General features: G+C 47.3%; 1 protein-coding gene across 5 annotated transcripts in view; it reads right to left on the reverse strand.

The window, feature by feature from the left end:
- Positions 1 to 5,386, reverse strand: part of BCAS1 (brain enriched myelin associated protein 1) — a 102,107-nt gene extending 96,721 nt beyond the window's left edge. For 2 of the 5 annotated variants that reach the window (XM_053574217.1, XM_053574218.1), the window contains exon 1: positions 5,143 to 5,386. The gene's annotated coding sequence lies outside the window, so the exon portion shown is untranslated. The remainder of the gene's footprint in view (positions 1 to 5,142) is intronic. The other 3 variants (XM_053574219.1, XM_053574216.1, XM_053574215.1) reach the window with 3 other exon arrangements.
- Between the last annotated feature and the right edge of the window lie 868 nt (positions 5,387 to 6,254).

Below are 6,254 nucleotides of genomic sequence, written 5' to 3' on the forward strand. Positions count from 1 at the left end.
AACAAATGCAAAAACATACAGGACACTTGTCCTTTTGTACTATTTTCTATTTATAAAATCCACAACGTGAGCACTTACAACAGACCGTCACTTCTTTCTGTAAATGGGACATTATGAATATAACATTGAATCCGCGAGACCAGGGCTGGCAAACAACAGCTGTGGGTAAATCCAGCCGGCTGCCTGTTTCAGTCGTCAGCAAGCCAGAGACAAGTTTCACATTTATAAATGGTTCAAAACAGAACAGAAGAAGAATCATAGATTGTGACACATGAAAATTATGGGAGAGACAAATCTTGGCATCCATAAATAAAGTTTTATTGGAAGATAGCCCCTCTTTTTATTTATACGCTGTCTACGCTTGCTGTCATGTTCGCATGGTAGAGTTGAATGGTTGCCTGAAAAATTTACGATGTGGCCCTTTACAGAAATTTTAACAGAATTTGAACCTCTGTGGATAAAAATAATGACCACTCTTACAACCGGAGTGACGATAAAGTAATAACATTAACAACATTTGATGAGTGCTTACCACGTGTTCAGAAACAGTTTTTGGAGTTTATTTGTAGTAAAACTAATGTACTCCATGTAGTAAATCCGCAAGGTGGTGGTGTTATTATTCCCATTCTGCTGATGCAGAAACTGAGGCATGCAGGTTAAATGTGTTGGCGAAGGTTACAACAAACACATGTTGTGCATAACACATGTTCCGTATTAACACATGTGTGAACATATGACATGCACACGTCTTCAGCTAAATGTGGCTTTTAACAAGTTGAAAAATTATTACAAATTTTTAAAGCGCCTACGTAACTGAATTAAAATCCAATAGCAATTGGGTGTTACTTTCAAGAACCATTTGAGATTATGAAATACCTTGAAGCTGGAAGATGTGGGACATCCAGGCAGAGATGAGTTTTTTTTTTTTTTAATCCCACAGCTGGGGGGTTACATTATCCTCATCATTGCCTGTTTTAGGCAGCCTCTTAGCATCTTCAAGGTCAAGGGGAATGAAAGAAGAAAAATCCAGTGACATGTCTTTTGCAGCAATTACCTGGATTCAGATAATGTCACTTTCCACGAGCAGTTGTAACATAGGTGTTGTGAAATTGCTCCTGCCTGTCTATCAGTTTTTTTCAAGAGCTGGATTTATATGGGACAAAAGCAAAAGGTTACTGCCACCTACTGGCCAATAGTGATGAGAGCAGAAATAAATTCAGTTGGCCTACAGGGCTTGTTCCAAATGACTGGGGGGGTCAAAGGGAGCATGTTGATGTTTAGCAATTAAACCTTCTGTTAACCATTGGCAAGAGGATGGCCAGTCCTTTAATGCCAGATAGGCACTGAAACATTGAATCCATTGAAAATGGTAACCACATCTGACACGTGTGGAGAGCTAGCTGCGTGCCGGATAGCTCTGAAGCTCCAGGTAGAGGCCAGTGCAGCGCACAGGACAGGGGTGCGAATGTAGACCAGTGGCTGGTGCATGGCTCTTGAGGAATAGATTAGCTATCATAAGTGGAAAGCAAAACGTGACACACTTCAGCAATAACTAATGTTTCCTGTAGTGCCCACACCATGCCAGGCGTTGCTCTAATGCTTCCCTGAGTCGATTGATCACATCCTCAGCAGAACCCCATGAGCAGGTGTTTCTACTGTCCCCATTTAACAGATGTGGAACCTGAGCCCAGGGAGCTAAAGTTCCGGACCTAAGGTCATGTTTAGGACTGAAATGTGTACCCCAAAAGATCAAAGAATCCCTACCCCTCTGTGTGACTGCTTTTGGACATAGGGCCCCTAAGAAGTCAGTTAAGGGCACGTGAAGTCATAGCGGTGGGCCCTGATCCAATAGGATTAATGTCCTTAAAATAAGAGACACCAAAGAGCTCGCTCTGTCATCGTCCTCTGAGGACACAGGCAGGAGGCTGCCGGGATGGAGACTAACACGGGAAATCAAAGGCCAGAACCTCAATCTTGGACTTCCAGCCTCCAGAACCATGAGAAAACAAATGTCTGTTGTTTAAGTCACCCAGTCTGGGTTACTTTTGTCATTGCAGCCTGTGCTGACTGATACAGGTCATCTGCTAGTAAGTGGGAGAATCATTTACCCCTTGCAAGCCTGGGTCCAGGTCCAGAGCTCAGGCTGTCCACTTTCTACGTTCTTATTTTCTACTGTTTCTTCTGCTACATAAATGATACTATAATTTCATGAATGATTTGTGCATAATTCAATAGAACATGGCATATAAAATATTACATATTTATTTTTTGCAATGAGAAATTAAAATTATAACTCGGCAATAAGAAATTAAAATTGTAACTGAGCAAGGAATATGTATGGTGTGGTCCAAAGTGAAGATTGCACAGTGGAATGGTTGGTGATCACTGTTGTAAGGGTTTAGCACAAGGGCTTAGCAGTAGCCAGGCAGGTAAATGTGAGTTATTGCTAATGTTACTCCTCTCGCTCATGTTATAATCCCATTAGCTCTCTGATCCTACCCGTGAGTGAATTGGCCACCTGGAAGCTGCCTTCCATCCCTTGTCTTTTACACCAGTGGCTGATGGTCGGTGTTGCCTTGTTGAGGTTACAGATTAACAATGACCCCACCCGCAAAGCAGGCTAACCACCACCACTCTATAGCCTGCAGGGGAGAAAGGGCCCTTCCGAAACTTCATTGCCAGCAGGCAGTTACATGACTATTGAATGGAGCAGGTGGAACAGTGAAAGAATTAGTCACCAAGTAAACAAGAAACACCTTCGATCAATGCAATGGAATGTAGGCAAACCACAGGCCCCCTTCACTGCCCAGCCTGGGGCCACGCCCACATGGCCAGGCTGGCACACCCAGCAGAACCAGCCTTCTGCTCCCAACCCAAATGGCAATGGTGGTACACAAAAGAATCAAGAGAACAGACTTGCTCTGCCTGGCCCTACAGTCCTGCACCCACTGCGGGCCGTGCCACAATGCTAGCAACACGCAGCTACTACCAGGGCCACCATGGACAGTGGTGCAAGTCGCTACCTGGACAAGGGGGAAAGTGAGGACTGAAATCCAGCCTTCTCTGCACTGCCCAAGCAGTGAGTGTTTGGCATGGGACTCTGTGGGTCCCAGGAAGGGGTGTCTCTATCAAAATCTGCCTGGGTGCTTTAGGAATGCTTGGTAATTGATGTACTGTTATTGGATTACTCAGCTGTGTTTGCATAAGTGGTCGATGATCCTAGAAAGCTTTCAGCTCACTGTCACACTCGTAGTATTGCACCAAACATATGTAAGCTAATCCTGATGGCAGGTGACGTTAATGGAGGCTTACTATGTGCCAGGCAGGGCCAGGATGAGCTTAGCAGGGCATGGACTGCGAGGAAGCCTGCTCGCAGGGTTGGGCATGTGCAGTTTGGCAGGAGAGTGAGCCCCTTCCCTACGTTTTATCCCCACAGGTGCTCACCTGCTTTGCCCTTCCCCCGGCCCTGCTGCCAGGCCCCTCACATACAGAAGCCCGTTACTCCCCGCTTTGCACACGTAAAGAGACTGAGGCTGAGAGATGGAATTCCTGCACCTCACCAATATCAACCTGGCTAGTTTGTCCACATGAGAGTAGCAGAAAGCTACTTAGAGATAGACCTGGGGTTTGAACCCACATCCACCTGACTCAGGCACTCAAATTCTTACCCACTTCACGGCACAGCACTTGGCTGCAGATGTAGTGACAATCAACGCAGATTTAACACTGGAGCAGCACGGCTTCCCCTGCGGGGAGGCAGCCCCCCTGTCCCTGTCCCTCCTCATTGCCATAACCCAGCCAGGATCAGAGGGTTCTTATGGGTCCACATCATTCCCCAAAACACTTGTTTTTCTCCTGAAAAGAAAACTCTTCTGGGTTCCAGAACTCACAGAAAAAAAAAAAAAAGGATTTTCTGTGATTTGGGACATTGGTTTATTTCAAACTCCCTAAAATTAAAAGCTACTTTTGCACACCCCCTCTCTGGTCTTTTATTTAGGGGGCACACAGTATATACACCCAGGGGCTCGAAGCCACGGGGCTGCAGCAGGACCCGGTCAGGATGCCACAAAACAGTCGTCCAGATGAATTGTGTTTGAACACGACATTGGAAAGAATCAAAATGAATGCAGCCACTGATCCCATCCCATCTTCACCCAGCGCACTGACACAGGGCTCGTTAAGGATGTCTTGATGTTAGTTTAGAATTTTTAAATACTTTCTTAAAATATAATTTATGATGATGACTGGGTTTTTTGGTGTCCCTTAAATTTTGTACCCGAGGTGGGTCCCTTGCTAACTTTCCTCCCTTCCTGAATTCCCCTTCCACAATTTCCTCTCTGTGCGACCCTGGAACCAGCTCCTACACCCACCTCCAGACTCGTTTTCCTAATTGTAAAACGGAGATGACGGTGGCAAGGAAATCCCTAGCTCATGGTTGTTAAGTGCCCCCGTGTTCACACGCCTTAGCCATCCCAGTTCTTTGATCTCTGTTCTGCTATCAGGCCCATTTTACAGATGAGGAAACTGAGGCCAGAGGGCTGCAGGAGTCTGCCACAGGGCCCCCAGCCTGGGGTGGGGCTGGGACTTCTCTTTCTCCAGGGCACCCACACTCTAATCTGAGTGACTCTTCCTGGCCAGAAACGGAGGTTCAGAGGGTACTGCAAATGCCCAGGGGTCCCACACCTGGGATCTGAATCCAGTACCTGCCTCCGGGGTCAGCGTCAGTGTTAGATGAGACTCACAAAGTGCACTTGGCAGCTTCTTCCCCCGGCTCCCTCACTTCTTGAGCAGCGGGATTCTTTGGGGTGTTCTTGTCCTGACAGGTCCCCAGATCACCCAGAGAACCCTCCACCCACTGCTTCTCCCCAGGTTTACACCTGAAGTGACCCTTGTGGTTCCAGACACATAGGCCAATAGCACCACATTGTCACTTATTCCTTGTAAGACTGAAAACTTTGAGGTTAGGGCCATCTTTGGCTCCATTTCATAGATGGTGACACTGAGACTCACACACAGCCCCAGGCCACACGGGGGCTAGATGGCAGAGCTGGGGTCTGACCCCTGGCCTCTATATTTTCCTGCCTGCCAAAACAAAACCCCCACCTCGTCGAGCCAAGCCTAAAAGGATCGCAAAGCACTTACCTGCTGGGCCCCGTGGGGTGAGGAGATCTTCAGCCCACTGGTGTCACCTGGAGCTTGGGGTCCTATGTCTGCAGAGGGTGCTGCCCACGACCAGGCTGTCAGCTGAGCCCGGCTCCCTGCCCTGTGCTTCCTCCTCTGGAGCCTGCTGGCTGAACACACAGCAAGGCAAACAGCAGCCTGGGGGGAGGGTGCTCCTCCACCGTCCTAGAGAAACAGCTTCTCTTCCTGGATTCAGGGCTGCAGCACAACTCCAATAAAAGTCGAGCACCTGACTTCTCCCTGGTACCCCAAGTGTCCTGCCCACTGCCACTCACCCACTGAGCCTGCAGGTTGACCTGGGTGGCCGATTCCCTTCCCCAGTACCCATGGGTCACGAGCAGAGCAGGGAAAACACGTTCTGTGAGATTCTGCAGTTCCGTTGGCCTTCCGCCTTCCATTCGTCCAGAGCACCTGCACCGCTCACCACCTGATCGGAAGGAAATAGCTTCTCACCTCCTGTGCATCCCCAGCCACGCAGCCACCATTCCAAGTGACCTCAGGGCGGCTTATTGCCCTGAACACAGAGTAGGACATTGGAAAGGGCATTATTTTTTCCTCTGCAAGCCAGAAATTCAAGATAGGCTATGTAATTTATTCAATGCTGGCAGGGATATTTATTAAAGTGTCTTACAAGGACGCATGCCATAACGTATGAGAAGATGAATCAAAATATAGCAAAAGAAGATTTTTAAAAAGTGGAGACGTCAAAGGAGAACAGGATCAAAAATAAATGTGCATGTGGATTTACAAACTTATTATGAAGGGTTCACAGATATAAGGCTTTGAGCATCCTAACAGCCAATGCAAAAACAGAAACATGCTGAGTTATACTGCTCAGGGCTCTTGAGAAAAACATTCAGAAGAGATGCAAACTAGTAATTATTGAGGCTTTATTCGATAATATTCTCCACTCCCATCACAAGCATGTATTGTGTATACTCAGGCTACATGCAGACCTGAGTTTAGAGAGGTGAGTGAAAGAGGCAGGCTTCTACCCCTCCTGGGTCATTGTGTCATGAAATACAGAGTCCTATAAATAAAAACAGAATCGCAGAGCAAGGAGAGAGCTGGAG

This window comes from Nycticebus coucang, chromosome 21 (genome assembly GCF_027406575.1).
Source record: "Nycticebus coucang isolate mNycCou1 chromosome 21, mNycCou1.pri, whole genome shotgun sequence".
In the NCBI taxonomy this organism is placed as follows: Eukaryota; Metazoa; Chordata; class Mammalia; order Primates; family Lorisidae; genus Nycticebus; species Nycticebus coucang.